This window comes from Ailuropoda melanoleuca, chromosome 2, assembly GCF_002007445.2.
Source record: "Ailuropoda melanoleuca isolate Jingjing chromosome 2, ASM200744v2, whole genome shotgun sequence".
Classification (NCBI taxonomy): Eukaryota; Metazoa; Chordata; class Mammalia; order Carnivora; family Ursidae; genus Ailuropoda; species Ailuropoda melanoleuca.
Genome location: NC_048219.1, coordinates 150127308 through 150137747, shown reverse-complemented (window position 1 = coordinate 150137747; position 10440 = coordinate 150127308). Strand labels below are relative to the sequence as shown.

General features: G+C 41.8%; 1 pseudogene; it reads right to left on the bottom strand.

The window, feature by feature from the left end:
* Positions 1-621: 621 nt before the first annotated feature.
* Positions 622-2275, bottom strand: LOC100470551 (annotated as a pseudogene).
* Between the last annotated feature and the right edge of the window lie 8165 nt (positions 2276-10440).

The following is a 10440-nucleotide window of genomic DNA, read 5'->3' as shown; positions in this document are numbered from 1 at the left end:
TGTTCAGAGTTGAGTGTATAGTACAGTATTCCATCAAAGGGATAAGGCTACTGAATGTGCTATCTGCAGAAGAGCTCATTTCATAGGAACTGACTAAAAGTTCTGTCGTGAAGCAAATGTGGCATAAACTCTGGATAAAAAGCCAGGCAGGGCAGAACTGTGCTTGGAAAATAGGCATTAGAATACTTTAAGGAAAACACATTTAAATGGATTGATAATATGAGGAAGGATTCCTAGTTGTAAATCTAAACAAATCTAGGAGAATCCTCATTTTCAAAACCACTCATTAAAACTATTTATTCAAGTAATTTCTTCCCCAAAATGTATGCATGTTCTGTGGAATTAATTGACTGGTTAATTAAAGGCAATTTTAATTACCTTTTAAAGAATTCTTCATACAAAGGAGAGATGTATGTGTTTCTCAAATAAACGGCATTATGTAAGTCCTTAAAAAACAACAACAGCAACAGAATTGAATGAAGACCTACAAGTACTTAATGCCAAGCAGGAATTTGCCTGCCACCTATGGTCTCGTATTAATTAAAAATTGATGTTGGACTTAAGATTCTGAAACTAAATTTCTATTACTTGAGCTCTGGCAAAATGTAAGGGTCTGTAGCCTCAACTAGGATAATGTCTTCTCTGTCCAAATCCAAAATGATTGTAATGATAACCTCCATGCTGGACGTGCTATTCAAATTATCCCCCTTGGTGATAATTCTGGCTCCCTCTTCCTCCCCAGCCTCCTTCCTGGTCTCCACATCCACCTTGGCTTCTGCAACCACCTCTCTCTCCACGACCACTGCCTCAATCACCATAGTGCCCACCATCTTGGTATCTATTGTCCTGCTGGTATCCACCACCCTGGTATCCACTTTCTGTATATGTGGAAGCCACCATAACCACCACCTTGACAGCTACCACTGTGGTAGCCACCTGGCTGGAAACCCGAATCTCAAAGACCACCAGCTTGGTAGCCACCACCTCCTCCTCCACTCCCTCCAACCATCTAGCCCCCTTGATGCGTATTTCCTCTTCCTCCCTCTTGCTACCATGGTTGTAGCCACCACATCCACCTGTCCCTCTTCCTTGTTCATGACCTCCTCGTCCTCCATATGGGGAATGTTCATAACCACCTCTCCCTTCTTCTTGGCCTCCTGCTTGCTGCTGGGGGCCATTTTACCTTTGCTGCCATGGTGGCATCTCTGGAGGTGGCGGTTCAATTTCATTGGGTCTACCTCCTCTGTTAGGCATCTTCCCATCAACACTTTATTGATGGCATAGACAGTCTTTTCTTTTGTAGAGCTACTGCTTGTCCTTAAAATCTTTGACGAGTCTTGTCTTGTAGCCAAAAGGTGGGAACGGAAATAGTACTTTTAGGAGATAGTACTGAGCATTTCAGCTGGTAAACCTTTGCTGTTTTTTCTGTCTGACTCTTAGCTCTGTCAGACCAACCAAAAGACTAGACAGTGACATCCAAGACTTTTATTAGCAGCTTTCTCAGAACTTCAGATGCATCGGCTATGGCTTGGTTAATTGCTTCTATCTTTTCCCAGTGGGCTGGTCCCATTGGCTTCTAACATAAAGGCTTTCCACATGGTTAAGCGGAACTTTTGCTAATGTCTCCTTTAATTTTTTTTTTCAATCCCACTGAAGAACTGGAACATAGTTACATTGGCTGGAGTTTTGGACATTCCTAGAGCAGTACATATGCCTTTCAACTCTTGAAAGAGCTCACTACCGCCTCCTTCTTGAGCTTTTTCTGGAGGAGTATTCATACAGAACATTCTGGAAGTTTCTAGTTCTGAGATGAGGAATGTGAGCAAAAGGAGGCAGTTCTGAATGAGAAGGCAGTGGTCACATCCCCAGATGTCAGTGAAATATATGGACAGTCCATCTCCCCTAGTAGCCAACTTACCTCAAGCTGGAATTCTTCAGCTTCACTCGGGCTGTTAGTTGCTTGCACATTTTTCCTCTAGTTTATAGAACACTCTTAATTCAGACACCAGCCAAGCACAGAGTTTGGTAAACTTGGGGGAACCGGCTCCAGCAGAGGCTGCCTGAGACAGAGCGCCATCTTTCAACAATGGACCCTTGTAACCTAGATCTTCCAACGACTCCAAGATGCTAGTCTCTATGAGGTCACACTCCATCCTACTGTGATATTCAAATTTCTAAGTCATCAGGCTCCCCTCTTTCCCCACAATGTGTACACTCACGCATGCGCTGCCTCTCCTCAACAAATATTTTTTTAAAATACCTACTATGTGCTAGATACTTGGGGCAAAATAGTAAAAACAAAACTATCTTAACTAGAAATACAGTTTAACTAGACTTATCTAGGTGTTCTGCCCTATGCACAGCTTTATCTAAAGAGAAAGACTCCTAATGGAGGCTCCTTCTGCAATTATACGCTCTGATGTGTGTCTCCTTGCTGGCTACGACTGATTGAGCAAATGAGAGAGCAAACTGAATTCGCGGGGAGTTAGTCTGAGGACTTGAAAATGGTGGGCTGTTTTTACCAGATTTTTCTCGTAAATTAGAAGCGAGGCTGAAGGTTGTAGTGGCTACTGAAGCTGGCCGTCTCCTGGAGCAGGGACTGGGGGAGCCATTGCTGGGTTTCCTGTGCTCTCAGATTATGAGGGAGGAGAGTATTGGAAAAAGCTGATCAGGTGAAAAGGATGGTGTGGATGCACAGAAGAAATCAAAGAAACATGACAGGATGAAGATGAGAAAACTTCTAGACTCTCTCTCTCTTGCTCTCTCTTTTTTTTACTTGAATTGATTTGACTAGATTTCTATTTCTTTCAACTTCCCAGTACAGAGAAGGGCCTCAATAAATATTTGTTGAATGAAGAAATGTACAGGGCATTGTGTCCTAAATGTTTGGTGTGTACAGGAAGCAGATATGGTCCCTGACATCACGGTTTACAGTATGGAGGAGGAGACAGATTTTACATATTTGGTCTTGACAGTAACACAAGTGTTGACTCTCTTCATCTCATGCAGGAGGCAGATATTAAACAAATAATGAGTATTCAACATTGTAGTGTCAAAACTAAACAGAGGCTCAGGTAGAAGTTTCAGTGTTATTGCTCATGACCAATGAGTATGTGAATGCATTATTAGAAAATTGGTATGATATCATTAGCAAATAAATAAATAAATTGCACTTACTAGAATTCAACTTCGGCTGGATTTTTCCCCCTCCATTCCTCTCCCTCCTTTTCTTCCTTATTTCTTCCCTTTCTTTTTGAAATCTGACTACAATATTGTGCTAGTGCACTTATTTTAATTTGGTGCAAGGCATACATAACAAAATAAGTGAAAAGCTGTAAATGTTAGAGCATATATATTATTTATTTCAGTGACAAAGGGGCAATAAATCATTTTGTCAAGTTGCACCGTAACATTCAAGTTCTGTCTCTCTTATGTCTAACTGGCCAAGCATTTGCAATTCTGAACTTTACAGAATGGGGAAAAAGCATATTACCTTATAACAATAGATCATTGACTTGTCATATGTACCTTCTCTAATTCATACTTTGTCTCTTTAACTGAAAAAAGAAATGCCTACCTCAAATATGTACTGTTTACAGGTCATTGGAAAAGAGTATTGCACAATAGGATTATTATAATGTACTCAAAGATAGCATTTTTATCTTATTGGCATGTAGAGATCACATGTGAAAACTTTTTGATCTTTGTTGACTTTTTAGTGGAAAAGTTTTGGAAATCCTTTTGTCATTGACAGAAACAGAACTGTGGTAGCTGTTTTATAGTTGGCCAATTTTAACAATAGATAAAAAAGTTTCTGTTGAAGCCAATTTATTAATACGTAACAGGCAACATGTGGCCTTAAAGACAAATGCATATTTTTCTCAAATCGAAAGATTTGAGATTTTTGCTAACATCCATAGGTATTTAAAAGAGATCTACATTTCTACCCCCCACCCCCATCCCCTTGTCTGTCCTATGCTGAGAAATAGTACTGCAAGCCTCTGAGCTTTAGCAGTTTTTTAGGTAAAAGGAATTTTTCATGATGTAATTGATATCGTAACCACGCAGCTGGACAGAAGCTTTTAAGGGCTAAGTCCATTTGCTGATTTGTTTGCATTTCCTACTCCAACTAAAAGAATTCAAAGGCATGAAGAGTCTATTGTGAAAAATGCATGAATAGTGCAAAAGGCATCCTCAAGTAGCATATCAGTATGGTTCCAATGCAGTTATGGCTTTCTAATAAAATCATGAAAAATTTAAAATGAAAAAAGTCCAACCATCTCAAATTTGTTGAGGCAGCTATAGAAGAGTGCACGAGGGAAACGTTTGGGGTTTTTCCTGTGAAGTCTTTCCCTCTACACCCCCACTACAGCTTTTTTGAGATATAGTTGACATATAACATGTGAGTTTAAGGTGTACAATGTGTAGTTTTGATACATTTACATAATGCACAAGGATTACTATCATATCATTAGCTAACATGGCCATCAAGTCACATGTTTACCATTTCCTTTTTGTGGTGAGAAGTTTCCGATCTACTCTCATAGCAACTTTCAAGTATTTAATAGAGTAATGCTAACTATTCACTGATTCTTCATGAACCCTGTAGCCTTGAGTGGGTGTTTGCACATTTGCAGAACCAGTCACATCTTCTGGACTTTATGGATTGACTTTAGCCATGAAACACAATGTGCTATGACCCTGGGTGTAGTGGTACAGGGCACCAGGTGTGGGGGCATGCGGCAGCACTGGGTATGGGGGTGCATGATGTCTTTTTGGCTTGGGCTGCTGGAGTAGGCAGCATGAGCACCCATGTGGTCTTTGGTCAGCACTGTGTGGGGAATACAGTGACTGTAAGGGCTGTTGGGGTTCTTAGCGGTGCCTCCAGGTCCAGCAGCTAGTGCCCAGGGCAGGCGGTGCTGGTGGCTGGAACCACTGGTGCGCACATACTTGGTTATGGAGCTGGCAGAATGTACCTGCATAGTGGCGGGGACCAGATGCAGACACACACATAGTGGGGGGTGGGGCAGGACAGTCAGTAAGGGCCAGGCCGACTAGGGGCTTATTGGCTGCTGTGGGGGCCCTGGCTGCTGGCGTGCTCTCCCATGGCTGCACAGCCTGTCCCAGGTCCGCACACGGCAGTGGAGGCTGGTAACGGGTGTCAGGCTAGCGGCATGCAAATACACAGCTGGAGGGGCTGGCCCCAGTGCCTGCTAGGTGATGGAGCTCAGCCCCAGGAATCGATGCTGGCATGTGGCGCTCGTGCGGCCGAGGAAGTCTTGGCTGGCTGCCAGTGCAGCTCCTGGCCTCTGGCGTGGGCGAGAGAGGAGGCAGCAGGGGCGGGAGGCTGGTGTCAGCAAATGCAAGTAGCTGTGGGGAAACGAGCAGAGGGTCTGTAGCAGCTGTGCTGGCTTCACTTTCTTCAGAATCTTCTGGGTTTTTCTACAGAGCAGGTCACCGTGAAACACGATTGCCCCTGCTGCATGGCTGCTATTGGTATCCCCTGCTCTTCCTTCTTGTTCTTTGTTGTCTCTATATGTCTCTGCTCTGGCATTTTCTGGGTGGAGTGAAACCGAAGTGGGACTTTCACCAGGAGCCCCAAGGCTGGGGAAGCTGTCGCTCACCCTCCTCTTCCTTTCCCGATGAGGGAACTCTTTCTAGATGGGAAGTTCTCTCTTTACATTGAGCAATGCTAGCCTGGAAGATGGGTTGATTCAGGGAAAATGAAGCTGCCTTCCTTCTCTTCTCATGCGGTTATTCTCAGATTTTTTGTTTCACTGTGCTATTTAACTTCCAGTGGATTCCAAGATTCTCCCAGCATTGTTTGTTCTTGGATAGCTGTCTAATTGTTGCTCTTTGTGGGGATGTGAGGCTAGGTCTCATCTATCACCATTTTGGTGATGCCATCCTGCCTTTAAACAAAAATCTCCATCAACCGCAATCTGTTCTCCAAATGAAAAAGTAGGAGTTATTCAGCATAAATGTTCAAAGAGCTGAGGGAGAGGAAGAAAAATCAAAACTGATGACTTTGCTAGTTCCAAATCATGATGATGTCCACTCCATTGATGACTTAACATTTTGAAAGTAAGTCAGAATATTGATTTCACTTAGGTTTTCATGGATTTAGATTTTAGGTTTCAATTTTTTTTAGATAGTCTGTTTATAACAGATTATATAAAATATATTAACTAAATAAATGAAGTCATGAATTTATTGCCATTTTTCAGTTCTATATCTGTATTTTAGACTGTCCTATGAATTCACCCTTCTCCTATATATTTGAATTCTCCACTGCCTCAGGCTTGGTGGGGTGTAGAGGCTACTTCCTACCCTAGTGGTCCGCTCTCCTAGCCTCCCTTGTGTTTTCTGTGGGGTACGTGATTCAGGCTCATCTAGTCAGATGCAACTACTCTGGATTTGAATTGGGGGTTAGTGATGCAAAACAGTAAGGATACAAAGAACCCTTGCTGGTGGGAGAGATGGTCATACCCTCATCCTCTTTCCCATTGCAGTGGCATGACTTGTACAAATGAGTCCAATGTGGTGGAACAGAAACTCTCATGCATTATAAATGTACAAAGAGAGCTTATTTGACCAATGTATGGGTTTAGCAGTTGCAATCCTCAAGGTTACAAAAACAAAAAGGGACAACTTTGATTTAAGCAAAGGGGGGATTTAGTGAAAGGATACTGACTAGCATGGCACTGAATAGCCAGGAAGGCTAGAAATCAGACTTGAACACCGGGCAACCAGAGCCATCAAAGTCAAGCTGCAGAAAGGATCCAGACACAACCCTACTGACACCACCTGGAACAATGAACATTACAGGTTTTCAGGGCTGAACTCTGGACACCACTGTTAATAATGCTTCCCACGAAATGTGGACTAACTTCTTGGTTGTTTGTTTACACCCATTGTCTCATTTGAGGAGAACTTCACCATTCCTCTGGGTGATGCTTGGCTCAGGATGGTGCTGGAGTGGCTAGGCTTGTCCTACAGTAGGGTTATGTGGACCCAAAATGGAGAGTTTAGCAAGGCAACGCTTTGAGTTTGCTTTCAGAGCCCTTTTGGCTTCCGGGGCATCTCTGGACTACCAGGGTAGTTGAATCTGAACCTTAGGTTAAAGAACTATCTACCACATATTTACACAAACCACTATTTGTCCTTAACTCTAGGGCCTGGTGGCTGAATTCCTTAGAACAAACCTTCTCTTTGGAAATCTACAGTTTCCTTTTGTGTTTTAGTCTTCACTGAATCCCTTCTCCCACTCCACCCTGTTCCAACAGGCATGTTTAGCTGTGTCTGAACACCCAATGTGATAGAATTTGTGGTTTTTGACCAGAAGGCTATTTGGCCTTTATATACGTCCGTTGCTGGAAATGGAACTGAGGAAAGCGTTTTTCTTAGGAGTAACCAGAAGGCTTATTTTAAGCCTCATCTCAGGGTGGGCTCCCTCCTTTATGCTTAGCACCGCCAATCAAATTCAAAAGAGAGCATCGAAAACTCTCCATTTCTAGTCAAATTAATTTGTATTTTGATGCTCTGTGCCATTAATACATTGTCAGGGAAAATTTGGCTTTAAAAGTTATTTTTCACTTAAACAGATAAACAAAACAGCAACTTATATGTAAGAAAAGGCAATAAGCCCAAGTGTTCATCCACAGAAGAATGGATAAACAAAACATAGCCTATACAGACAATGGAATATTATTCAGCCTTAAAAAGAAAGGAAAATTCAATCCATGCTACTGATGAGGGAACGGAAGGAAAGCTGAAGACAAAGCAGAAGCTGACACCCTGCAAACCCCCCCTTCCCCAATGGGATGTATGTGACATTCTTCAGGCACTCCTGGCTGCCCTAAAGGACAAAGAAACAATCCTTACTACCTACAGCCCATTGACAAGTCCTTGAAACAGGCATGGTGACATTCCTCTAAGCAATTCAGCTGCCTCAATGTTAATACTTTGCTAAGGGCAAAAGGGAGCCCTAGCCTGACCCCCGCCCCTCCACCAAGATCCTGTAAGGCTACTTTAATGTATAAAAATTCCTTTGGAAACTTCCTTTATCTCTAACCTCCCCCCCCCAGGATACGTATTGGCAATCATCCCCCAAGCATATGGCCCACCGATATACATCTGAAGGGTCTCATGACTCAGGTTTTATTAGACAGTATTAAATGACCTTTTCCCAACAACAGCTAGCCCCCTCAAGGTCCTGGAAACCTTGCTTCCAAAACTCCTTAGAGACTTACGCTATCCCTAACCCCCTCCCAACTTGAGGGTATATGACGGGCCATTCCTCACAATCCCGGGGCAGCAACTCTTTCTGCCCACGGGTCCTGTCCCCGTGCTTTAATATACCACCATTTTGCACCAAAGACGCCTCAAGAATTCTTTCTTGGTCGTCGGCTCAGGACCTTACCCCACTGAACCTCAGTGATGTTCCCCAACCTCATCACTACAACATGGATGAACCTTGAAGACATTATGCTAAGTGAAATGAACCAGTCATGAAGGGATATATATTGTATGATTTCTTTCACATGAGATTCCTGGAGTAGTCAATCCTGGAGAAACAAAGTAAAGTGGTGGTTGCTAGGGGCTGGCAGGAAAAGGCAAATGGGGAGTAAGTTCTTCATGGGGACAAAATGGGGGAAGATGAAAAGGTTCTGGAAATGGATGGTGATGATTTTTGTACAGTAATATGAATGTACTTTAGGCTACAGAAATGTACACAAACATGGTTAAAATGGTAAATTTTTATTATGTTTATTTTACCATGATGAAAAAAAAAGCAGTAAAAAATACTCTCCAGAAGTTATTTTTCTTGTGTATTCCTCCAGGAATTTCCCTATGCATATATATATATATATATATATATATATATATATATATATATATATATATATATATATATATAAAAGAGNCATATAGTGTTCTGTTTGCAGCTTTCTTTGATTATTCTCTCGTGGACAGACTTCTGGATCAAAACATATAGATCTACACTATTCCTTTGGGTGGTGTCAAAATATAGTCTTATCTTGAAATAGTCTAAGTTTTTGATTAGTGTCCTACTACCGGACATTCGGATTATGTTCTTTTTCTTTTTTTTTTAAATCAAACAAGGTCGCCTGCCTGGCTCAGTCGGTCGAGCATGTGACTCTTGATCTCAGGGTCATGAGTTTAAGGCCCATGTGGAGCCTATTTTAAAAAAATAAGCAGGGCTGCCTGAGTGGCTCAGTTTGTTAAGCCTCCGACTCTTGATTTCAGCTCAGGTCAGGATCTGAGGGTTGTGGGATTGAGCCCTGCATCGGTTCTGCACTCAGTGTGGAGTCTGCTTAAGATTCCCTTGCTCCCTCTCCCTCTGTCCCCTCCTTCTCCCATGTGTTCTGTCTCTTAAAAAAATAAAATAAAATAAAATTTAAAAAAATAAAAAAATCAAGCAATACAAGAGTGAACATCTAAAAATACATCTTTGAGTTTGAGGACTTGAGTAAATATATGTGCTTGACAAATTTTTAGAAAAATGGCGTTTAGCTGAAAAATTATCTGTTTTAATAATATGGTAGATATTGTCGAATTTCCCTCCAAAGTGTTTGTACCAACTGACACTGCCACCTAAAATGTATAGACATCTATTCCCCACTCTCCAGCAATGGATATTATCAAATTTTTATTTATTTTTTATTTTTTATTTTTTTTAAAGATTTTATTTATTTATTTGACAGAGATAGAGATAGCCAGCGAGAGAGGGAACACAAGCAGGGGGAGTGGGAGAAGAAGAAGCAGGCTCATAGCAGAAGAGCCTGATGTGGGGCTCGATCCCATAATGCCGGGATAACGCCCTGAGCCGAAGGCAGACGCTTAACCGCTGTGCCACCCAGGCGCCCCTATCAAATTTTTAAACTGTCAATTTAGTGGATGGAAACTAGTGTTGAGCATCTTTTCTATGTTAATTGATTTGTGAGAGCCTTTAATGCACAGTAACAAGATTAGTTTTTTTTGTCCATCATATAGTTGGCAAATATTTTCTATGTATATCATTTGCCTTTATGCTTTTTTAACAGCTAGGCAGAACTTCTAAATCATTATGTAGACACAAATGTATCCACTTTTTCAAGATTAAAAAAAAATTCTTCATGTCATTTCTCATACTTTCATGATTTCATTCTTTACTTTTAAGTCACTGATTTATTATTTTGGTATAAGATTGAGGCCAAGAAACTTGGCTCTTTCATGAAAATAATAGTTACTCATTAAACAGTCCGTGAAGCATTATGCTAGTGCCTTCCGCTGGTCACAATGTCATGTGTGTGGCAGACCGGCCAGGAGGCAGCTCGGCAAGCCCAGGAGCACAGCTAGCAACTGGTGAAGACACGAGACCTGTGCCTGAGCGATGGTCTGAAGAGCTGATTTGTTCACAGACTTTATGACTATAGA